Raw genomic sequence first — 25,010 nt, 5'->3', positions numbered from 1 at the left:
GACAATTTCCAGCCAGCTCCCAAAAGCAATGTTCCTGTGAAATAAAAAATAATTTAAAAAAAATTGAGATTTTTTTATTTTATCCTGCTTTACTTCAGAGCCCAGCATGGCTGTGTGTTGTCACTGTATCCACCTGTGACTAACTCTAGAGCCTGATGGTTTTGGGTTTGCCCCAGTGCTGAGTGACTGCTTGCTTTCCTAGCAATCGCTCCTAGCAGATTTCCTCTTCCCTTCACGGCACTTCCATGTGCAACACAGCCATCACAAAAGCCCACACTACTTTGCTAGTGATGTACCATGCACCAGACCCACTCACAATGCTGGCAGCCTGAAATATTGCCAAGCAGGGGCAGCAGGATCTGGGTCTTAATGATTTAGCCCCTCCCAATCATTTTGGTTCATTGATTTATTTAATTAAACATGCATTCCACTTCACCATTACCTTCAATGATCCCTTTTAACCTCAATGACAGGGCTAGAGATATGAGTGCCTTTGCTTACAGACTGCCTTTGGCGAGCCGTTCTGTTCTGTAGGGTGGCCTTGGATACCTCGGAATATTTGTCCAGTGCTGTTTGGCTACATCTTCCTTTCCTCATTGCCCTCTTTCCACCTTCCTGTTCAGGCCTCTCTTCCTTCTCCCTTTCCGTTGAGCCTTTCAGCTTAGCTTCATGGGTCTGGAGTTGCAGTTCGGATGGACAGTTGTATGTTTAGAGCAGATTTATTTGGCTGGTGTGGCACTGCGCCAGAGAAGAGACTGTCTGAAGGCTGTTAAGAAACTAATTGCTTGATGAACTGCAGTTGCAGGAGAGACTTTACTGTTTGCTTCATCTGAGCACATTTGCTACCAAGGATTTTTCTTGTTTGCCCCTTTTCCATTCTATGAACAGGAAGAATACCGGGTTTACTCCCGGGATGGGCTTGGCTGACTGGCTCTCACGCCTTTATCATTCGCTCATAGGCCCCTTCATTTGTCAAAAGGCTCAAATAGTGTCACTGCTGTCAGTGATTCCGTGCTTTCTCATCTTGGACTGGGAGGCTTTGAAGTTGCCAGGTTCTAAGTTCAGCACTCTGTGTTTGTTCTGCTTGTGTTGATGAAGTCACTAATCCCTAAATGAAGGGCAGGGAGCTGTTGGGGTTAACAATTTCATCATCTTTAACAGAGAAAACAGTCACTCATGACACAGGTGAGTTAACGAGAACATTTTTTCACTCTGCCTTGCTTTCAAATACCTTTCTGAACAGTGGGTCTGAGCTGAAACCTTGAGTTTCAAAAGACCAGCTTGTGAGAGAGCAAAAATCACAGAACTCTGTGCCACCCTATCACCTTTAATTAGGTCATGCTTGGTTCCTTTGCAAGAAAACACAACCTCATTAGGCATTTACTTAACAGAAAAGCAGCCAGACTCCTGCTTGTCTTTGCTGTTTCTGCCTTGGAAAGACCTAGGGAAAAGCTGAATGACTCCCATCCTCAAACCACAGCTTCCAGGGGGCCAATGCCAACTACAGTCATGAGTGCTCTGTAGTAGCACCAGAAACACTGCCTCAGCTAGTTTGCCATTCTGCTTGTAATGCAGCATTGATGCTGTTTGCATGTGGTTGGTGATCACATTTTTCACTTGAGAGGATTACCTTGATTTTTGCTTATAGATATCAGGTGCAAGTCAACATCAACTCATTCTAAAATAGAAAAGCTCGAGGTGAAAACTTTAAGGTTCTCCTGATTCCAGGGCAAAACCTTCTCCGCAGTCACTGGTGCCTCCTGGGAAATGCATACTGAAGCCTGAGCCCAGGCTTCACACTGAGAACAGCTGCAAATGGCATTGTGGATATTTTGCAGAGCCCTTGTGAGAAATGGCTTCATAGATTTTTTTTTTCATAGAATGATTGAGGTTGGAAAAGACCTCCAAGATCCTAGAGTCCAACCATCAGCCAACACCACCGTGCCTACTAAACCATGTCACAAATTGCCAGGTCTACACATTTTCTGAACGCCTCCACCACTTCCCCGGGCAGCTTCTTCTAATGCTTCACCACTCTTCAGCCAAGAAATTTTTCCTAATATTCAATCTAAACCTCTCCTAGTGCAACTTGAGGCCATTTCCTCTCATCCTATCACTTGTTACTTCGGAGAACAGACCAACCCCGACCTCGCTACAACTTCCTTTGAGGTAGTTGTAGAGAGCAATAAGGTCACCCTTCAGCCTTATCTTCTCCAGGCTAAACAAACCCAGTTCCCTCAGGCACTCCTCATAATCCTTGTTCTCCAGATCCTTCCTCAGCTTCATTCCCCTTCTCTGGACACACTCCAGCATCTCCATGTCCTTCTTGTGCTGAGGGGCCCAAAACCGAACCCACAATTCAAAGTCTGGCCTCATCAGCATGAGGGGCATGATCAGTTCCCTACTCCTGCTGGCCACATCATTTCTAATAATAGCCACGATGCTGTTGGCCCTCTTGGCCCCATAGGCACACTGGTGGCTCTTGTTCAGTCACTGATGACCAGCAGACTCAGGCCCTTTTCTGCTGGGCAGCTTTCCAGCCATATTTCCCAAGCCTGGAGCTCTGCATGGGGTTGTTGTGACCAAAGTCAACACCAAGATTGTCTTCAGGAGTCAATCTTATTTAAGTCCCTCTGAAGTAACCTTTACTTGTTACAAATATGTTTTATATTTGACACATATCATTCAGAATCCCATTCCTAGCTGGTGTTACTCTATTTTTTCCTTTGCATATGACAGAATTACACTGCTTGCATTGATCCTCATGTACTGTTCCTTTTCTTATCAAGCCAATGGGAAGTCTCCCGTCAACTTTGCTGAAATGAGACCTGCTAAACATCAGTTGCTAGGGCAATTTACTTCCTCCTTCATGGTCTCAGCAAAGGCATATTGAAAGCAGTGTACTTGCAGCAGTTTACCTGAACTTTAGAAGTCGCACCCTCTCAAAAGCTAGAAGCTTCCAATGGAGCAGGAAGACGTGGCAGGCAAAGGAAAATGACAGTGGGAGTTCAGTACAGAAAGCCAGGCAGGCAGCTTTTCTACATCCTCACAAAGAACTCAGAACAAAACTTTTGACAGCTGAAATCTTATTTACAGGCTCTAGGGTTTTTTTTCTGCAGTGATAGAATAACTCCTAAAACAAGATGGACTGCAGCTTTCTCCATCTCCTAAGGTGGCTGCTGGTAAGAGCTCTTCAAATCAAGCAACCTCAGATTGTTGCAAGTCATTGTTTAGTTTCTTAGTTCATGAGTTTAATCACAAGATTGAGGAAGTTCAGCAAATACATCCTGCTAGATCTTCCCCATACAATTCCTCCTGTAGGAAGCTGATGGACTTGCCCAAACCCCAAGCAATTACTCTTCCTCCACAGGGCTGCACTCCTCTGAGCAATAAGGTGCAGGGTGACTCAGCCAACAGAAATAATTCCAAGACAAGACACCATTCCGGGCAGTTTTTAGGACTTGGGCCTCTTGAGTAGGAAAGGTTTCAGGAGCAAAGATTTCTGGGGAAAGTAGAAAAAGGAAATAATTAAAACAGGATCACGAGTTGAGGCTTACTCTGACATATCAAATAATAAATTACAGCAGAGGGGCAGAGTTTGCTTGTCCTTGTGACATTGCACATTAATGAGACAGGACCGCTCTGTGATATTCTGCACTAACTACACCTTGCGTGGCTTTCATTCCCCTAGCCATGAATTTTTCAACTCAATGAGAGATTACAGATTTGATAAACAGAAAAATGATAAGAAAAATTCCGATTGCAAAGGAAACCTATATGCTGCCTGGTGGGATCATGGTAATAATATATGTAGGTTTTGTGGAGCCCAAGGACAGGAAGAGCACTATAGAAACACTGCAGGAATGAGCAGGTGGCTGTGCCACTGCCCTGGTGGCAGCTTGGGAGAAATTAGATCAATGTAGTAGATTTCTTCTGCACAGTCAGTATCAACAGTACAAAATGAATGGACATACAGAAACCCATTTTCCACCACTGGTTGTTCATGTATCCCCCTCCAAACCCTGGAACAGTTTGACCTGCACATACATCCTCCTCGCATACCACGCTCCCCCAAAAGATCAGCAGTGCTTATCAAGCATGTGCACCTGTGCCAATGGGCTTGGGCAGGGAGGTACTGGCCAGCCCCCAGTGATTCTTCTGGATCCTCCTTAAAAGCAATTAGCAGCTACCTCCTCTAACATCAGAGAGCAAATTAAATCATGGAATAACTCTCCTGCAATTGGTACAATTAGCAGGAACGCATCTGACCCCAGCTTCACCTTCTCTGAAATGCAGTTCCTGGTTCAAAGTGTTGCACTGTGAGAGTGATGTGTTATGAGTAACTGGATGTGAGGATCTTTGTGTGAGAACAAAGAAATCCTCAAATAACTGGGAAGTCTTGAACTATAAATTGGCATGTAGAAGTAATTCCTATTTTCATGCTACTTCTCCTTTCTCATGATACAAACCCAGTGCAGCTCACCCTAACACCAAACATACCATTACCTATAAGACCCAAAAGCACAGCCAAAGTGGGGGTTTGGTGGCAACTCTGATGTGGAGAGGTATGTCTCTGCTTGCACAGAGCAAACATCTGAAACACTCCTCCCTGGTGTCCCAAGCAAAGTGAATTTTATTTCATACATCTTTTTGTTATGGAGCAGGTTATTTTTTAAGTTTCCTTTTTTTTTTTTTTAAAGGAAACAACAATCTTCTGCCTATGCTTGCACTGCTTCTCTATTCATATATAGATAAGAAGAAAAGCGCTGGATGCCCAACAAACCTGGGAGCGTGCATGTTGTACCCCACCTCACCTACTGTTTACTCTGGGAACAATATTCTCATTTCTTGAGCAGAATATGGCAATTTGTGAGGCATTTACTTTTCATTAGAGGGATAAGGGAAAAAACCTAAGAGGGAGCCAACTCCTTGTCTGTAAGGGAGTTGAGGTCAAGATGACAAGTATCTCACTGAGATACCGTTATTCAATTACCACTCAAAGTGTTTATGAAAGCTGTGAATTTGTTTAAATTGATGAGTGGCACATAACTCTGTTTGGTCTGAAAAATTTAGGTGCTTGCTTGTGGAATAAGCCATAGTTCTTTACTTAGAAATACAGCTCTTTCTTTCTTTTTGCCCATCAGAAACCTTGCCTTCCAGCCCCACTCACACAATTGTTGTTCCTCTTCTTCATTTTCTACGTGACTTTAAAAGTATCCTTTCCACCCTGTGTCACACTACCTTGCTCCTTCCGTGACGTATGTATAATGACTTTTCTTCTCCATGTCACACAGTCCAATTCTTTTCCTTCAGCATCATTTGCACAGAAACCTTTTCCTTCTCTAACAGGAGCACAGAACTCCTTTTCCTCCACTGTCACTTGCAGAACAAACCCTTATTTCTAGTGGCACGCAAGCAGTAACCCTTTGCCTTCTGTGTCAAATAGAAAATAATCATTCTCTAGCTTTTCTTCAGTACAACAGTGAGGATGCAATGTGTTAATTCCAGGAAGAACACCTTGCAATCTGACCTAGTGGAAGGTGTCCCTGCCCATAGCAGAGGATTTAGAACTGGATGAGCTTTAAGGCATCTTCTGACCTAAACCATTCTATGATTTTATGATTCTAACCCACCACTACCCTTTTATTCCCAAGTTCGCCAAATATTAACCTTCCTCTGATCAGTGAGCAGTGTGAAATACCATGGTGAAAAAAAAGCAAAGTATACAGTTCAGATTTTCTTTGCCAGCAGACAAAAGCATTCAGAAAGCAGTATGAGATATTCAGAAAAAGACAACATCCTGTGTATGATTATCTTAGCCTTTTTATCATTACTCTTTCTTTCTTTCTGCCCTACTGTTTTTCAGATACAATGAAGGAGGAACAGATGGACAGAACAGAAAACTAGAGGTGAATCAGAACTTGAGTCCAAACTTAATCTTTTAAATAGCTCTGGCTCATGTACTTCACAGGTGAAAGGCATTTTTTTAAAAGGTAAACAAAGAAGTTAAAAGCTGTTTTAACTTAAACCTCCCCTTCTACCGAGGCAGAGCAGTTATCAGAGGAGTAGTGACCAGGACTGCTAATTTTCATAGAATCATGGAATGATTTGGTTCAGAAGGGACCTTAAAGCACATCCAGTTTCAACCCCCTGCCATGGGCAGGGATACCTCCCTGGTTGCTCAAAGCCCCATCCAACTTGAACACCTCCAGGGATGGGGCAGCCACAACTTCTTTGGGCAACCTGTGCCAGGGCCTCAGCACCCTCACAGGAAAACATGTCTTCCTAGTATCTCATCTAAATCTCCCCTCTTTCAGCTTTAAACTATTCCCCCTTTTCCTATCCCTGCACTCCCTGATCAAGAGCCCCTCCCCAGCTTTCCTGTAGCCCCTTTCAGTACTGGAAGCTGCTCTAAGCTCTCCCTGGAGCTTTCTCTCCCCCAGGCTGAACAACCCCAACTCTTCAACTGAACATCTCATTTAGCCTGCTTTGCTCTAAGGCTTGTACAAACTCACATACCTGTTTAACCAGGGCTTTACAGCCTCATCCAGCCAGCAAGAGCTCTGTTCATAGCCCATCCCCTAGGCAACCACACCAAGACTAGAGTCTGAAGGGGTTTGGGATTGATTATCCTAATTTTATATCCCTTTCACACAGCAGTGTTGCATTTGGTGATGATTTGGGCTTAAAATTATCCTGTTTATTTCTTTGACCTCCCTATTTCCACCCTACTGCCACAGCATGCTTTCAAAATTGGGCTCAATTAATTAAATCTTCAGCCTGATGTTTTGCAGAAACCCTAAATTCAGACTCATTGATTCTAAATTGGTTTTGTCTGCTATGGGAGAAGCATATATTTACTGGGATTGGTTTGCTGCTATATCTTTGATTGGCTACACACATATTCCTTCTAACAGGAACGCTGGCTGATACCTCAAGGTATTTGTAATATGCTTTGACATCCCGTGTGGCTGGTGCATTCGAAGCCAGAGATTTACTGTGTTTGCTCCTTGAGAAGCTGCAGCTCGTGCTGTTCACTCCGCATCGGTACTGGCCACAATGGCTGCTTGAACAAAACCCAGGGTGGAAAACCACCACCACATTTTTTTTTGAACAAAGGCAGTAATTATGGTAATCATATCACTTTAGCGTTTTTCTTGCTTGTGCTTATGAACAAGTGATGTGAGCCAACAAGAACAGCAGCTTCTTCCTTTCAAATAAATTCCTGCTTTGGAATAGCAGGATAGATATGATAAGACTTTCAGTTTGCTATGTTTTCTCCTGCATCCTTTCAGTGGTGCATTACACATGCACCACAATTCTTCACCTCTGCTGTCACTTTTATGGCAGTGTTTTCCTTTTCCTCCTCTTCAGTCATGGGCATGCTAATCTTTTGTGTCACAAGCAGCACAACTCCTCCTATGGGCCCCCTCCTCCCTGTGCACCATCCTGGATTATGCAGTTAAAAGAAAAAAAATCATTTCACCTACGAAACGTAAAACATTTTCATTGTTGCTGTTGCTATTTTTATTTCCATTAGCCACTAAACCCAGGCTGGACTGAATAATTAAGCAGCTATTTGTGTCAGAGGTTTCAATGTTGAATGTAACCCATTAACCCCATAGGAGCAAGGTCCTTGAATTCTAAATAATTCTGGGAGTAAACTGTGATGAATCAGGGTTGAGATAAGAGCCAGGCATCTTTAAAAAAATCTGGAGCATGTTCTTGGCACTCAAGGTTTGTTCTGTGTTGCAAGCAGTTTCTGCTCTTCCTTTACTTATCTTCCCCCATTCAAGTGAATCCCATGGGAAATGCTGAAAGGCTCTACTTGGAAAAAGTGTTTGTTATAATTCATTTTATTATTGTCTGATTTTTTTTCACTTTTTTTTTTTTTCCTTTCCCCTACTGAAAATATTTGTATGCAAAGAGCACCTTATCATACTTTGGGGCTCATCTGTTCATACTGCTTATTCTATACTTGAAATTGTCATAAATCTCACTCTGGTCTCATTTTTTTTCCTCAAATAGAGCCTTGTTAGCTGTAACTCACCTTGGACATGCTTCTCTGATGTGAATGCGGCTGATATAACACGGTTCAGTGAGTACAATCAGTAGCAATATTCCAGGCACCAATGTAATGGTGTGTCCTTACTGTATGGCCTGTCCTTACTTAACAAGCTGTGTGGTCAAACTGGCCAAAGTGTGGGCAGCTCTTTCCTACTACATCAGCTGCTACTGTGAGCAAAAGACTCAACTTTTTTACATGAAATTATTTTTTAAGATCTCTTTCTGAACAGGTACTTGGGAAGCAGAACAACAGCTCTACCCAGGGATGCAAAATGAAAAAAACAGGAGTTAGCACCCAGTTAGAGTCTACCATGTACGCCTAAGGGTACACATACCACCCTACTCACGTAAAAACCTGTGAGGTCAAAAAAGACCAGCATTCAATCTGGTTTACTGCATAAAACCAAACATATATCAATTTGCCCTACAATTTCTGTATCAGCCCAAACCACTTCCAGATGAATCAGATTGTCCCTTTCTGGGAGACAATCAGCTCCGATTTAAGGACTCTGACGGATGGTGAACTTTCCCACATCCCTTTGTGATCAATTACAAAGTTTAGCGAATTGACTGCTCTCTGTTCTCGTGGCTACAAAACACATATCAGCCACCTCGTGCATTGACATAAACCACATGTGATGTGAGCAGGGCTTCTTACGGGAGTAATGGTGGTGAGAGGAAGCCCTGCGCTGGGCCTGTTGAATCAGGAAATGCAGACTTTCAGGTTCTGAGGAGGAATTCAGCCTGGAATTGCTGCTGGTCAGAAGGAATGACACCACCACTTTACCCAGTGCTCTTTACTACTGGAAACTTTTGTCCTTACTGACTCATCTTCCCTTTCTCCATCTGAGACCACAAACTTTCTCTCTGATTTAAAAATGCTGATTGGAGAGCAGATGAAAATCAATAAATTAATTAAAAGTGCAGCAAGCGTGATAACCCCTTCTTTCAATGCCAACTGTGTTCCAAGACAGACCATCACGTAAGGGCCAAATCCTGAACTGTGGGGAAGCAGAACTTGAAATAAGTAAATATTCTTGTTACAGTTTAAGAAAACATGTACAAACTGACAAAAGTAGGTATAGCATTAAAAGATAATGTTATAAGACAAAATCATGAGCATATTCTGATTTCTATAAATATATCCTCCGCCTGAAAAACAGACTGAACAAACATAACTGGATCTAATCAGTTAACATCAGTAATGCTATTTAAGCTGGGAGTAAGTGCCAACATTTAATGATTGGTTGTGAGACATATTCCAGAATATAGGTCATTAATATTGAGCTTTGGTGTCATGACAGGAACATAATAACTGCTGGGACATGATACTGAAGAGAGACAAAGGAAGAAAATGAAACTACTGCTTTTCAGGTCACAGGGTCTTACATTTTCTTACAGTGTCTTGAACTGAAGTCAGTTTTAAGCAATGAATAACCTAATACTTTGCAGGCCAGCACAGAACTCCAGCCTGGTGATGAAAGCAGGAATGAGGGCTGATCAAGGAAATATGTGGACATTTGCAGGAGAGGGACCTCTGTTTCTTTAAGGCAATTTTGCATTTTGGTAATGCAAGGATAAGTTTCTTAAGAGACCTACCACAAAATCGATGAGCATGCTGGTAAAATCTTGTAGTTAAGTTTTGAGATCCTTACAATTTCCAAAAGCATGCTTTCCCCTTTATCTTTCTCTCACTTCTTCAATATCTGCTTTTCTCTCCCTGAGGAAGAAACAATAATTTGATTCCGACTAATATACAGAAAGTCTCCTATGACTGGGATGGTTAGCATATAATGAGATGTTTTATGAGCCACAGCCTCAGTTTGACTGAAAGCCGTCTGTGCAGATTTAGCTTTGCTTTATGGACCCGTAAGCATGTATTTAAGGCCTTTACATTTAAGATGGAGCTGTAGTCTGTGTGGAAGAGGGAGGGGGCCTCCTGAAGCAAGCCATGGACTGCCAAAAGACCGTTGCCTCGGGAAAACTGCCCTGGTGCAAAACCTAGAAGAAAACCGCAACAGAAACCAGCAGGCACATCTGTGAGTTGCCTCCTGCTCCTCATAAACAAAAATTGTAAACTCATTGCCAAAAATTGAAAAAGCCCTCAAAAAATCCTCTAAAAAAGAGTGCTATAAACAGCTAAGAGAGCCATTGTTTGACTTGCTACATTTCTGCTTTCTCCACAGAAACAGCAGAAGTGGAGAAGGTGTGATGCTAACAGGACCGGTCCCTGGCAGTCCGAGCTTACCGACTTGCTAGGAAAATTTTCAGTTGACTTCACCCATCCTCGGTGTGGAAACACATAATAACTGAATCAATACGGTACAAAACTAAACTGCTGATACACCCAACCCAAACTGCCAGTGGGCAATGGCTGAGATGGCCCAACTGCACGGACTTCTACACAACAGGATCAGTGCCAGATTGGGCTCCCATTGCTCCATGCTGGTGTGGAGCCTGGGATGGGTGGGTGCTGCAGTGCTGTGGGGTTGTGCCAACAGAGCGCAGGTCAGGTTGCTTTCAGTGGCTTGTGTGCTTGGGGCTAGACTCCTCTGTCTTATGCCACTTCTAAGAGCAGGCTCATTCTCTGAAGTAGTAGAGGCACATGCTGCTGACAGAGAAGGACCCTGGCTCAGCCTTGGGCAAAGATGAGCCAAGAGACATATCTTAGTAGGCATGGTAGTGTCGGGCTGATGATTGGGCTCGATGATCTTAGAGGTCTTTTCCAGCCTTAGTGATTCTATGGCAGCTGTCAAACTGCCAGCTCTGATGCTGCCACAGACGTCATGCCCAAGGACCTGGTGCCAGCTGGTGTTTCACTGAGCAAGGATGCCATGGATGTTTCCCGGGATGAAGGGCAGATAAGCTGTGCCTTCACATGTGGAAACGCATCATGGGTTTCTGAGGGGCTGGAGACTACTAATGAGAGCTCTTGTGTTGTACATTACCTGCTGCAATGACAGGTTCATATCTAACCATACAGAGGAGTAAGTTACAGTCTGGAGAAGCACTCTGTAGGCTCAGTGTTTCCAGAAAACAGCAAACAGAAGGCGGCTGTGGTGTTGGAGAGGAATCATGGCACAGTTGCATGTGAGTCAGTCTGGTATCAAAGTATTAGAGAATAAACTGCGCTACCCCCAACCTTAAGGACCGTAGATAATGCACAGCAGTGAAGTTATATCTGTGCACAAGTACATATTTTTTATTCAGCTAAAGCTATGTCGCAGATGTTCTTCACTAGAATAGATTTTGCCTTTGCTAATCCTGTATTAATCTGCGTGTAGAGCTGTATCTGCGTTATTACCCCTGGGCTCCTTGTGGAGAGAAGTCAAGGCTCAGTGGGGGCACAGTTTCTCTGCACCCCCTTTGTGGAGCTACAGCTCAGAGTCCAGGCTCGCTTGTGCTGGGGGAACACCCCACGCAGCCCCCGTTTCTGTCACCACTACGGTGCTCTGCCAGGAGAGGGAGCTAGGACTCTGGGATTCAGTGGCCTTTGATGTTTTCTGTTCACAAACCATGCAGGTGGTACAGCTGTCCAACACTAACACAGGCTTTCCTGTTTGGCTGGGTGGTTATTCAGGGGTTCATGGTTTTCTATGGAGGCTACATACTGCAGAAGGGCTCTGGTTCCTGCTGGATCCCTGAGGAGTCTGTTGCTCCCAACCGTGTTTTGATGTTCTCAGTCACTTTTTCTGACTGCTTCCCCAGGTGAACTTCAATGGGAGTTTGGACTTGGTGAAAATGAAGTAAAGCCTACAGTTTCTGGCCTTATGCTATAGGTGCAAAACCACAGAAATGTGTTCACCACTGGGGTGGAGGTGGCAACCAACGGATGGATAGCAAGGCAAGCAGCAGCTGGGAGGAGGGAAAAATTTTGGGTAAGGCTACCAGGTGGCACACAGATGTTTGACCACATTTCCTTTAACTTAGAAACACATCAGCCTTCTTCCCCCTGCAGTCTATGTGTTTCATTTTGAACAAGTAACTGGCAGCTGGAGAAAGTTATTAGAAATTGCAAAGTCTATGTTCCAGCACTTGCAACAGCAGCAGAATTACCTGTTTCCTATTCTGCCCAAGCTTTCTGTCTCCTTTTTTCGATACTGTTGGCTTCAAGTCAAGTTTTGCCCAAGTTATGTATCAGAAGAGGAATAAGTGGAGCTCCACGCTTATTTAAAGAGTAGAAAAGGATGTTTAAACAAAGCTGGCAGGGATATCAATGCAACTATTATCTAGGTTCTGGATGTGTTTGGGCCTGCTGGTAAGAAAACAGGAAATTAGTGAAAAAACAATCCTTAAAAATGTGAAAACCAGCCAGTTCTACAGGGCTTCACTCTGTGCTTAAATGTCTGTAAATGCTGATAAAGGAGCGCACGTGATGAGAAAGTGCTGTGTCATTATCAAAGGCCCTTACACTCTCATTTTCATTTCAGTTTTCTTCAGGTGCCGAAGTCTGGCAAGGGAAGGAGAATAACCTCACTTCTTTGACTAGTGAAATGTGGTCACTGACCAATCTGCCCTCTTTCCCTTCGAGGTGGTGGACAGAGAGTTGTGCTTCCCTCCTATTTTCTCCCTGATTTGACAATAAGAACAGAAAAATTAGTGACAATTTTGGAAGCCTGAAGAAGAGCTCCTCAAATGGTGCTGGGCTCTGTCAGCCAGGAGGTGCCCAAGAGCCAAGCTAGGGAAAGAATTGTTGAGTGATAACATGGTGTGAGCAACCACTGGAACTTGTGACTAGCGAGGGAGGCTCCTTCATAAGAAGTGCATATTATTGGCTCTGTTACGGATCAGAAATATCCTGTGATCTTCTGATGCCTTCAGTCTACATTACCCCGTGGTCCACGGGGTCACCTTTTCCTGCTGCGAGGCATCAGGAGGCACTGCAGAGCACTGGGACAGAAGCTTCGCCCAGAAGCATGGCAAGTGGCCATCAGGGTGCAGGAAGTGTTTGGTAGCCCTGCCCCCAAGTTTATAGCTCTTTCCATCCCTGCAAAGGGCTCTAACTGATAAGGATAAATGGAATGGAGTTTTGCATGCAGGAGATGAGGTTGTGAGTTCCCATCTCTGCACCAGCCAACAAGTTATTATAAAAATAAATACATCAGCAGCAGCAGCAACATCCCCAAGGGCCTATTTACTTCCACTGGCACAAACCAATTCCTGCAGAGGAGCTCAAGCCAAATCCTGCAGAGACCAGCAGGAATCTCTCCAGGCTCTTGCAAAGGCAGTTTGCACACTGGAGAAAATGTTGGTGCTTGGTCATATTTATCGCCGTGTCAGTTAAAACACATTGTCAGTTAACACCTTTTCTAACACAACATATATTTTCTGAAGCTGAAGGAAAGGGTGCTTTTTTGCCTCCTTTTATTTTTCAACTAGTTATTCTGATTTACTTCTGAAATTGCACAACACACTAAAAAGTGGTTCATGGAGTGGCCAGGGATCAATTATTAACTTTTCATGTGCAAATTGATCCTAAGGTATCTATCAGTCTGTTATAGCCCTGTCTCTAGAAGACATGCCCAGTTTCAGAAAACTGCAAACACATAAAGGAAGCTAAGGCAAGGAGACATTCATTTTCCTTCGATTGCTCTCTCTCAAAGATGTTTGATGGGTGAGTTTATTATCTGTAGGAAGGATGAACAAGCCAATACACCCTTTTCAAGGTTTGCAGGTGCCTTAATGTAACTTGCTCATTTAATTTGGATCTATATTCCTCATGAGAAGGGCAGAAGATTTTCATTTTCAAGGCCTTATTTAGCTATAAAATGTGTATCGCTTTAGCTAAGAGCAGGTCTATGAATTTCATTTTACTCAGTGACAGGAGAAATAGGGATATATATATCACCCTTTCAGTAACTGCTATTAAAAGGTGCATGTTTCATGAAGAAACAGTGTATTCTATGTCATAACATCTTTTGCAATATAAAATTCAGGGCATTTGTAGTATTCCTATATGAAAAATATCGTGTTAAGGGTATGAAGAAAATATAAGTCCCTTTTATGACTGGAGCTGGTCATACCTGGAAAATGGGGATGATTATTCTGGCTCCAATCAAGTCAGTAGGATGTTTTCTATGGCCTCAGATGGGGCTAAAAATTCTCCTAGATCCCATACTAGATATTGTACAATTTAGCCACCAAGGTCAAGAGCACAAGCGTTATGAGGAGTGGCTGAGGGAGCTGGGGTTGTTCGGTCTGCGGAAGAGGAGGTTGAGGGGAGACCTTATTGCTCTTTACAGCTCCCTGAAAGGAGGTTTTTGTGAGGTGGGTGTTGGTCCCTTCTCCCTAGTAACCAATGACAGGACAAGGGCAAATGGCCTCACAAATTTCCAGGGGAGATTTAGGTTGGATCTTGGGAGGAATTTCTTTACTGATGGGTTGTCAAGCATTGGAATAGGCTGCCCAGGGGTGATTGAGTCACCATCCCTGGAAGGGTTTAAAAGATGAGTAGGTGTGATACTCGGGGACATGGTCTAGTGGTGGACTTAGCAGGGCTGAATTGATGATCGGACTCGATTAACTTAAAGGTCTTTTCCAACTGAAAACATTCTGTGATTCTGTGATTCTGTCATTAAAACGCTATGATCCCTAGTGTGTTACATGATGGGGTAAAAGCACTTACAAAGGTATTGCTTTCTAAACTGGTGTAATTATGGTAGCAATTCCCTAAGAAGGAGCATTGCAAATGTCTTTCCAGTTCCAGTTCCTCAATTTTTTTTTCGATGTTCATTACAGGAGTGATATGCTTGTGTCTAAATCTCATTGATGTCCTTCCAGAGGGCACTAAAAACCCTAAAGTAAGTAAAGAAGAATTGAATCGTTGATTCTGACTGGCTGCTGAATTGCTGCCTTTTGAGCCTTGTCCCTCAGCTCATGATCTCTAATGTTCGCTCTTACACTACACGAACTACTCACTTGTTGTTTATATTAATCCACTTACAGTTTGTCTAACTCCAAGGGAATTTGGGGGAATGTGGAGCAGTGGGGAGTGGGCTCAGTGGGGCTGTAGTGACTGTGGGGCTCGGACACCAAATCTCAGGGCAGGGGCTCTACCCCTCCTTGTGGTGCACAGGGACAGGGTCCTGAAAAACTGAAGCAGCATATTGAGTCGTGAACACTCTTTTCCCAGTTTTAAGGAGGGGATGGAAACACAGGCCTGTGAATGGTTGGAACTGGATGATCTTTAAGGTCCCTCCCAACCCAAACCATTCTGTGATTCTATGATTCTGTGATCATGGCAACAAAAGATTCAAGCTGAGAGAAGCACCAAAGTCTCACACGATTTGAGAAGAGTGCTTGCCTATTTCCTGGCAGTAATCCTCTCAAAAGTGATGAAAATCAGCTAGAAGTAAATAAAATTAAATATTTTCTTTATGATAAATAAACCCCCAGATCCTAGGGTCCACTTATTTTTAACCTTGTGGTTGCACCATATTCCTTGATAACCGGGAGGAGGCAGAAGTGCTAGAGGCTCTGGTATTTTGTTTTTTCCAGGGCTTGAAATTGGCTTTGGGTGCTCTGTACATGGGTAATAAATGCATTTCCATCTCCTCTGAAGATCTCTAGCATCTGCATTTCTCTTTGCTTGGTAAAGCCACCTGCTTTCCATTGCTTAACTAAGCTCTTAGATGTTATTTGAACAAACAAGTGTTCTTTAGGCAAGAAAACAGATAAGAGCAGAGCATATTTATTCTCTTCCTTTGAGTGCTATCAGTCCTTTGTCTAATGATCATAGAATCCTCAAATCATAGAATCACTAGGTTGGAAAGGACCCACTAGATCATCGAGTCCAACCATTCCTAACAGTCCCTAAACCATGCTCCTCAGCACGTCATCCACCTGTCCTTTAAACACCTCCAGGGAAGGTGTCTCAACCCCCTCCCTGGGCAGCCTGTTCCAGCGCCCAATGACCCTTTCTGTGAAAAATTTTCTCCTGATGTCCAGCCTGATCCTCCCCTGGCGGAATTTGAGGCCATTCCCTCTTGTCCTGTCCCCTGTCACTTGGGAGAAGAGGCCAGCTCCCTCCTCTCTACAACCTCCTTTCAGGTAGTTGTAGAGAGCAATAAGGTCTCCCCTCAGCCTCCTCTTCTCCAGGCTAAACAACCCCAGCTCTCTCAGCCGCTCCTCATAAGACTTGTTCTCCAGCCCCCTCACCAGCTTTGTTGCTCTTCTCTGGACACACTCCAGAGCCTCAACATCCTTCTTGTTGTGAGGGGCCCAGGACTGAACACAGGATTCGAGGTGCGGTCTCACCAGTGCCGAGTACAGAGGGAGAATAACCTCCCTGGACCTGCTGGCCACACCGTTTCTGATACAAGCCAAGATGCCATTGGCCTTCTTGGCCACCTGGGCACACTGCTGGCTCATGCTCAGTCGGCTGTCAACCAACACCCCCAGGTCCTTCTCCTCCAGGCAGCTTTCTAGCCAGACTTCCCCCAGTCTGTAGCACTGCACAGGGTTGTTATGCCCCAAGCGCAGGACCCGGCATTTGGTCTTGTTAAACCTCATGCCATTGGCCTCGGCCCAGCGGTCCAGCCTGTCCAGATCCCTTTGCAGAGCCTCCCTACCCTCCAGCAGATCCACACTTCCACCCAGCTTAGTGATGGGATTTCTGTTCCTGTTGGGTTACTAGCTTCTTCCCAGGTGCCACCAAATAAATACATCATTTTGGAAGATGATTTCTTACAACTATTTGGCAAATTGCAGTGACATAGTCAACTCATCTCTTATATGCCTTTATCAGATAGCTACTAGATTAAAGACTAAATAAGCAACACTTGCTTCAATTAGATATGAGATTAAAGATTAAAGGAACAATACTTACTTGGATTAGATTTGAAATGGTCACTGAGTTCACCTTGATTTTATATCTCCTCATCAGCCCCTGGAACTATCCAATCACCAACATAACACGTGGCAAAAAGGAGTGTGGTGCCTTCTAAGCTAGAAGAAAACCTGCAAATAATAGTATTTCATTTAAATACATCCCCTGAAACTCTGATGGTGTCTCAAATAGATTACCAGTCTGGACTTTCAGAAACCATGGCAATCAGGGTTTCTTACTGATCTTCCCAAAGAATTAAAAGCATACAACATTTACATCTCACAATTTGATAGACCCTTTTGTAGTAAATAAATCCAGAAATTTCTATTTTTCTGATAAGATAATTTTGTTGTTTAGTACATTAAGACTATATATTACACAAACAACAATCCATGTTTTACAGCTTTTTCGAAAGCCCACAATTAGAGAGGCATGGAGGCAAGTGGATATAATACTGAGTTGGATTCAAAACTATATCACTATGCTCTTTAATAGATAACAATAATCTGTCTGTGGCAGACACATTTCTTCTGCAATGTTTTTTTTCAGTATTTTTTCTTCTTTTTGACTTGTGGTCTTTTAGCTAGTCCTGCAAAGAAGGTTCCACATTCTGAGCCAGGATCTCCAATAATTGCACAGTGGATGTTACAGCCCCTTGGTGAATGTGGCCGGCAGTAGGATAACCATCTGGAGGAGATGACAAGATTTAGGGTGAACTGTTTTGCAGTATAATCCTCCAAATAATGACTAAAAATGTAAGTTATCGGCACTATTCTGCAGCCTATGTTCCTTCTACAATGAAAGAAATTGTGAAGTTATGTTTGGTCTAAGGCTGACTACAACGGCAGATTCTTTGGCCTGAAAAAAAACCATTTTCAGTCATCATCATTAACATCCTGCAGCACTTGATTAACCCAATGCTTAGGGAAAGATTAATTACTCAAACCTTTAGTTAATGAAAATGGGAAGATAGACATATGCCAATGTTTGCTCATAGAATCATAGAGTGGTTTGTTTTAGAAGGGACCTTTAAAGATGATCCAGTTCCAACTCCCCTGCCACAGGCAGGGACACAGTTTCTCTGGATCAGGTTACTTAAAGACTTATCCCACCGGGATCAGGTTACTTAAAGACTTGAACACCTCAAGGATGGGCATCCGTGACTTCTCTGGGCAACCACTGCCCGTGCCTCATCACTCTCATAGTGAAGAGTTTCTTCCTTGTATCTGATCTAAATCTCCTCTCTTTCAGTTAAAAGCCACTACCTCTTGTCCTGTCACTACATGCCCTTGTAAAAGGTCCCTCTTCAGCTTTGCTGTAGGGCCTCTTTAGATTCTGGAAGGCTGCTATAATGCCTCCCTGGAGCCCTGACTTCTCAATACAACAGAAAAGCTCATGCCTTGAAGATTTTTCAATGAAGACTCCATTTTACAAAGACTTACAGAATAACTGAAGTTGTAAACTCACCAAAGTACAGGATATAACTCTGAGGGCCCAGCTACACAACAAGAGTTTAGCAGCTAGTGATGGCCATGTAGGTGATTAGTGCGTAAGTCAAGCATAAGTAAGATTTTACGGAACAGAGGGCTTTAGTATGTTTTACTGGTGTAAAAGGGCTCAAATTTGACAGCTGGTGGCTTTGGATGCTATAATAAGAATTATACTAAAATTAGTGCCTGATATATTCAATAATTTCTTCATGATAAATAATCTGATCAGTTCTTTGAGGAGGGCGGAAAACTTGATAGGACATATAAACTACTGGGATAGCAGGAGCTTGTTGTCATTACTCATGTATCTACAAGGGAAACAAGAAAGCAAGAAAACATAGTGCTTCAAGCATATTCTAAAGGATCATTGTGCAGAGAAATTCTCTTAATGCAGAAATCAAAAGGTTTATAACAGGGAGAGGCAGTGCCTGCTCTGCAGTGACAGCTTCATGTTTATTTATTCTAAAAAAAAAAGAAAAGGAGATACTGGAGTAAAGACAAGATAATTTTATTCCCAGATCAAATAAAGGAACACAGAGTGTGTTCTCATCAAAGTGATTACTTTAGGGGGAACTAATACAATGAGCGTTATTAAATGAAACAACTTCTTTATAGAGCATCTCACATTAAGGATTTTAGTGTAAGTAATATTTCTGTCAGGCAAAGTGATGCAAGACAAAACAACTTGCAGAAGATATGAAAAAGACCTTTAAGAAGGCGCTAAGTAACAAGACGTGAATATGAACCATTGTGAGAACTCATATAAGATGGCATTTTCTCAGACAGTGCATGCATTTATGCATCCGGATAGAAGTATGCCTTAATAAACACAGTCTTGTAAAAATGTATTCAATTTACCATACTTCCTCTGCAGCAAATTATCCCTTTGCTTAACGGCTCTGAGAAACAAGGACATCAGGAGCAGAAATGACTATTGTCATTTCACTAGTTGCTTGAAATCTTTTATTTTAAATTAGCTTTTAGGTGCTGGTATATGTAAAGCTAAGATAAATGGCTGCTCAGAACAGGCAGCTGGCAAAAATCCTCAGCTCTATAGGATCTGTCTTCAGAGCTAATCAGAAAGACCTGCAAGTCTCTCCTTCTATCATGCTGGAAGCCTTAGGAGTAAATCCTTGCAGTGCTGGGCACAAGGTGCAGCCAAGAAGGTCGGTTTGTACAGATACGGTGCTTTCTCAGTGCATTTACACACATTGGCACTGGCAGTCAGAGCTAAGAAGTCTGGATCTGTCATGTCCTTTTGTATTCTGAAGCGGACATCTGTATATCAGCACACTTGAACACCTACAGCTACATTTTATTATCCTAGAATCTGAGAGGTCTCAAGGGGTAATTATTTATAAAATGACTAAAATATCTTGCCTCGGGTGCAGAGTTCTGGAAAGCCATGTCTCCTCTAAGGGTCATGAGAGTTAGAGATGAAAAAGCCTGACTGCATCATCTTGTATTGTTCCCTCCAGTGCCTTTGCTGGTAATTTATCAAATCTGTATTTGTCTTAGTATTTATATATGGCTCCCATTGCACCACTTTGCAATATTCAATTCCTTTATTCTCACAAGGGCCCTATCTGGTATATTCTGCATCACTTCTGATGCAGTCTTGAAGGGAAGGCTCACAGACACAGAAAATGACAGGAATACGGTCCCTTTTCCTTATCTGCTACCTCACTACATTGTGATTCTCATCTGATGAGGCTTCCATCTCTCACACAGGAGAGACAAAGTAAGTAGAAAAGTAGATAGGAATTGAGTTTGTTTTGAGATGCGAAGGGCTCAAAGCTGTCCTCTGTTTTCTGCTACATTCTTCCACAACATTCAGGACTTTGCAGGAACCAAATATTATCTCAGTGAAATTATTTGGTAAAGTTCTATGGCTTTTATTATTAAGGAGGTTTGACTGCAAAATGAACATATGCTTTGTGCTGGGATATCATTTTGTTTTCATCAGGCACTGACTGAAGTAAGACCTGCATGTTATAACCATAATGTTTTTGTTTTCTTTAATTCCTTTAATTTCTCAATAAAAATATACTAAAAAAAAAACCCCAGAAAATCCTAAATAAATAAATAATTCCCACACCTTTTGTTTCTACCCTAGGAGAGTTTAAATGATAAAAATGCTATTTGAGATTAATGGATGTTATATTTGATATGGAAAATATGTTTCTTGTAGACCTAATCCTGCTTCATTATTAAGCTTAGGATTCCTCAGGTTTTTATCACCAAAGTGCACTGTCTTCAGTCACAACACTTACAGGTAATCTCTGAACCTGCTGGAACAACCCTCCAGTTCTCGTGTGAATGGCTTATTTGTTATTTATACAAGCCATCAGTGGAAGTACAGTGCAATAATACAACAGAATAGAAGAAAGTGTGTTGAGACTCTCAAAAATTTAGAAAGTTACCTGCAAATATGGAAAAGGAGGTGCAAACACTGGCAGTTTCACGTCTAACCCTCAAATAGCCATTCTTTCCCCGTCAATTTGGTAGTAATACTGGCTTTGAATAATGTATTACAAAGACTGTGATCTTCGTTGAAGAAAAGAGTGGAAACCATCTCAAAAAAAGTCATAGAAACAGAATGGTTTGGGTTGGAAGGGACCTTAAATATCATCCAGTCACAGCTCCACTGCCGTGGGCAGGGACACCTCACGCTGGATCAGGTTGCTCCAAGCCCCATCCAGCCTGGCCTTGAACACCTCCAGGGATGGGGCAGCCACGACTGCTCTGGGCAACCTGGGCCAGTGCCTCACCACCCTCAGGAAAACATTTCTTCTTAATATTTCATTTAAATCTCCCTTATTTCAGCTTAAGGACTTGTTACAGACATTTTTCTCCATAGTCTTAATCCAGACTGGCTTTGGCTACAGGCTAATCGTTGAGCCTTGTTTACCCTCTGGGCACTTCTCACAGTTCTGGTGGTAGAAAAGAGCCCTGAAGTGTTTGTAAAATATGGTATGTATTTGCATCACAGCAAATGAGAAATGAGTCCCAAAGTCTTTAATGCTAATGTTGAAATGAATGTAAATTTAACGGACCAGCAGCTTTTTCATAACAGCCCTTGTACTTTGTCTTTGTGAGTCACAAGAGAAAACAGTCATTTGATATAAAACATTTTTACCTCAGAATCATACAAAGAAGAATTACTTTTTGAGAAGAAAGAAGCATAAATACAGCGTTATTGTCCATTTATATCTTATCTTACTTTCTACATTTAATAAGTCTTCTATTACGCCTACTATTAACATACAGAAGTGTTCAACAAAGAAATTGGCTCCAGGGATGAATCTTTCTGACTCGTTCTAAACCATGGATGTTAACTCCATTAGCTGTATTGTTCTTTCATTGATGAATGTGTAATGAGATTTTCTGGAGATACTGAACCTCCTCTGACCACATATTTTGAGATGAGATGAGGAGAACAAATGCTGATCTGACAATATTTGCAGACTTGTTTTGCAATGCATGTAAATGATTTCATTATAAAAAAATGTGACATGAGTGTATTTGAGAAATATCTGATCTCACATACCCATTTCACCTCTTCTATCTTATTTGAACTTAAACTTTATCAGAGCAAATTAAACTGGATAAAACATTTCTCACTAGCTTTGCAGTCACACACAGATTATTTAATTTACCTCTATGGAATTTTCTCACAAACAAACCTGAAGAAATAGGTGAAAAATCTTACATTACCAGACACAGTCAGTGAAAGTTTCTTCATGCCATGTAAAGAAAGAATTGTCCTAAAGGCTTTATTATTGTCTTAAGGAAAGCTCTTTTCCAGCTTCATTTTTAAAGTTCATTCCTCAATCTAGGTAAAGTAATCATGAAAATAAATAAAATATGACATTTAAAGTTTGTAAAGTTTCTGTATTTAAAGTATGCAAGTAGTTCGCTTTTGTCAGTACTTCAAGATGCTTGAAAATTGAGCTATAAAGGAAATTAGGCTGTGAGTCTACAATGGAAATATATAAGACCATTAATTGGATTTAATGGGCTCTAGTAAATCATAACAGTAATGCTATTGCATGATACTTCACCTTAGCACCAGATTAAAGAAAACCCATCTCAAGTTGAAAAACACATCGTCTAAACACTCCATATTTTAGAATAGAGCTGTGCAAGCCATTTACTGTGAAATCTATAAGCGTATTAAGTACATCTGACCTTTGGTTTCAGTAGACATGAAACTTTGTTAAAATATTCCTAAAAATGTCAGTCTTTAGGATTTGATATAGGAATCTTCAGGACTAATGGACCTTTATAGATTAGCATGTAGCCATTTTAAAAAGAATTGAAGAGAACTTTTGGTTTTTTTCTGATGAAGAAACATAACCAATATCACAAATCCCTTTTACCAAAACATCAGTCCAGCAGAAAACACATTATCACATGGAGAAATAATTTAAAAACTTACGAGTTGTGAATCTTGGATTACTAACATCTTAAAAAAACCCCACAAAGACTCTGTAACTGTATTAGACACATCTATTTTTGCTTGGATTTTCCACCTGGAACTCCTACCCCTTCTCTGAGATCACCTATCATCGAACCAAAACAAAATTATAAAACCAGCACTTTTTAGTTTAAAACCCAGTGGAGATTTTTCCAGGAGCTATATCTTCTGTTCCGCATTTTTTAAAAGCATGAGTACAAGTTAACTGTCTAAAGTTGTGGTTGCAGAAGAAGTTTCTGTCATGTGGAATGGAAAGGAAAAAAATATTTTGGCAACTATCTGAGTAACTTTAACCCAGAGTTTCTCCATTAGTTAACATTCGGTCAGAGTATTATACTCAAAGTTCATTGACATGAAAATGAAACCACCTCTTTGGGAGCTTCCAAGTGTGAGCATGGAAGGACTTTCATACAATTTTCCAATTCCATTTTGAAGGACAAGGAAATTGTAGCTTTCACTTATTTCTGGCATTGAATCTCACTTCACATCTATAGAAGACATTTTTTAATCAAGTGTTGCATATATAATTTAAACACAACTCTGGAAAAGACAATTAATTTGTCAACTTGGGAATGTAGCAAAGAAAGAGAGACTAAAAAACACATAAACTTAACAAGCCATAGAAATGTTGTAGAAATGCAGGCACAAGTGCAATAACCCAGAAATTATAAATTGTACTAAATATAGAGACTCCAATGAGAGGATGAAGTAGAAGGCAAAGCCTCCAGGACCTGACTGGAGTGAAACAGAAAATTTCATCAATCCTAAGCTTGCATTCGGAAGGGTCAGTCTCATGCCCTGATGCCTCTGAGCTCCTTTGGACCATGCTCGATGAGAAGTTATGTTTGTGTGAAGAGAAGGCAACTCCTGCCTCTACCCATGTTGGCTCAGGCTGTGTTTCTGGTCCATTGTTTCTCTCAGGAGCCACAGATCCACTCCTTTCCTTCCTGGTAACCTTAGTCACTTATGAACTGTTGTGCAAACTTCTACTCTTTTCACCTTGTTACTAGTCCAGTGTGTTATTTGACGCTACCTAACACACAGGAAGAGAAACTAATAACACAAGCCTCATGGAGGAGGTTTTCAGCTATTGTGGAAAAGCCTAAGCCCTTGAAGAGTCTTGGAACATAGCTCCGCATGTGCACATGCCGTTTCTGAGCAAGCACTCAACTGACAGCCATGTTTTGGAAGTCATCTTTTGGGTTTGTAATTCCTCAGAGGGATGCTGAATACCTAGCTTCCTACAGCAGGACAGGTTTCCTGGAACAGCCTTTCCTGAAGGAAAAGGAAATGGCAGGAAGATGAACCAGAGGAGATTTAGGTTGGCTATTCGGGAAAGATTCTTCCCCAGAAGGTGGTGGAGCACTGGATCAGCTTCCCAGAGAGGCAGTCACAGTATCAAGCCTGACAATATTTCAGAAGCATTTGGCCAACATCCTCAGACATGGTGTGAATGTTGAGGTTGTCCTGTGCAGGGACAGGAGATGGACTCCACAATCCCTGTTGGCCCCTTCCAACTCAGGACATTCTATGATTCTAAGTTTTGAATGACTGGATGTGAGACAGACAACATCGCTATTTAATAAACTTTGGCTAAAGGAAGTTGTTAAATAGCCATTAGAGAGAGTTAAAGAACTCAGTGTTCCTTATTTCTGCTAGAAGGAGTGGAGTTTCTTCACACTGCTTCAGAAAAGGTGAATCTTCTCTGGCAGACAGAGAGCGGAAAAATGGACAATAAGGACAGAGTCACAACAGCTGACTGTCTGTGGAATTTATGGCATGATTTTTCAGAGAAAAGTACCCTGTCTACACAGACTAAAGAAACTGCCAGCAGTAGAAAGTGTCAGGGCCTTTCTTATACTTGGAGATGCTGGTGACATTTCCCATCTGAAGCTTAGGACAGAAATGTGCGCTGGAAGAGGAGAGGTAGGAGTATTCCCCGACGTATTTAAACATGGTTTTAACAACACTAGAGCCGGGGTCACCTGGGCTATCTATATTTTTACTGCAACCATGCATTTGGCTTTAGCATGTTCTGAGAGTTCGTAACAAGAATTTCCATACTTACTTCACCCTATGCAAATGCCAGCCTGTTTTTCGACTGTCAGTACATGCAAGTGGTGAATTTGCACTCTGTCTCCTGTAA

At 42.0% G+C, this 25,010-nt stretch overlaps 1 long non-coding RNA gene across 1 annotated transcript; it reads right to left on the bottom strand.

Annotated features, from left to right (window-relative positions):
- Window positions 1-444: 444 nt before the first annotated feature.
- LOC128852755 (uncharacterized) lies at window positions 445-25,010 on the bottom strand. Its single transcript, XR_008450801.1, has 3 exons — window positions 24,933-25,010; window positions 16,895-17,025; window positions 445-3,502 (listed from the first exon to the last, which is right to left on the bottom strand). It is a non-coding gene; the product is annotated as an uncharacterized LOC128852755 (long non-coding RNA).

Source organism: Cuculus canorus, chromosome 7 (genome assembly GCF_017976375.1).
Source record: "Cuculus canorus isolate bCucCan1 chromosome 7, bCucCan1.pri, whole genome shotgun sequence".
Classification (NCBI taxonomy): Eukaryota; Metazoa; Chordata; class Aves; order Cuculiformes; family Cuculidae; genus Cuculus; species Cuculus canorus.
This window is presented reverse-complemented; position numbering and strand designations above follow the sequence as displayed.